Raw genomic sequence first — 1161 nt, forward strand, 5'->3', positions numbered from 1 at the left:
TGACGCAGATGACAACACTGTATAAAGTATAGGTAACTGATGCAAAATCCTGTTAAACAAAACAAGAATCCAACAACCAAATTTGGACCACAACGAATAAACGAAAACCAAAAAAACCCTATTGTAATCAACGTTTCGGTACTCGTACAGTACCCTTATCAAGGCAAGAAAATTTTAAGTGGTAGAAATTGACAGCACCCACGAAATTTTTAATTTGGATTTTGGTCTAATATAAATTTCGTAAATTTTGTATAGGTAACTGTTTTTTTCGGAGAAATTGAAGACAAACAGCACGATAAAGGTAGGATAGAGTTTCTGGTTGGTGAGAAGGAGTGAGGCAAGCATGTCCTCTGAGCCCACGTTTATTTCATATATTAATATCAGGCTTGGAAGAAGAAATGAGGAGAAAATTTTGGAGAGGAGTTAGGATATGGAAGGAAAATATATATGCACTGGTATACGCAGACGATATAGTGTTGATGATAGAGGATGAAGAAGGGATGGCGGGCTTAATTACAGGATTAGAGAAATACTTGGATGGGAAAAAGTTGAATTCAAATGTAGAAAATACCAAAATAATAAGGTTTAGAAAAGGAGATGGTAGAAGGAAAGAATGGACGGGTAGATGAAAGGGAATAAAGTTAGAAGAAGTAAAAGAGTTTAAATAATTTGGATATGGCCGGTATTAGGTTATGGAGCAGAGATATGGGGATAGAAAGAATGGAAAGATATTTAGAATTTAAAAGAAAGGTATATTAGTTCCCTGGCGGACCGAAGGAACCGAATGGAGCCTGTACAAAGTACCCGTAAAGACCCCATTGGGCCACCATTCGGTTCCTTTTTAAAAAACTTGAAAAAACAGCAAGATCAACTTTTAAATTGTTGAAATACAGATTCCACGTTAAAATTCACTATAGAAGGTCACGGAATAATCTCAATAGTTTTTTTTGCAACGGTAAAAAGTTTAAAAAAATATAAGACGTATAACGTCTGTTGACTGGTACTTACAGGCGATGCGTTTAAAATCTAGCAGTCAACAGGCGTTATACGTCTTATATTTTTTAAAACTTTTTACCGTTGCAAAAAAAACTATTGGGATTATTCCCTGACTTTCTATAGGGAACTTTAACGTAGAATCCGAATTTCAAAAATTTTAAAGTT

The sequence above is a fragment of the Belonocnema kinseyi genome, chromosome 6 (genome assembly GCF_010883055.1).
Source record: "Belonocnema kinseyi isolate 2016_QV_RU_SX_M_011 chromosome 6, B_treatae_v1, whole genome shotgun sequence".
NCBI lineage: Eukaryota > Metazoa > Arthropoda > Insecta > Hymenoptera > Cynipidae > Belonocnema > Belonocnema kinseyi.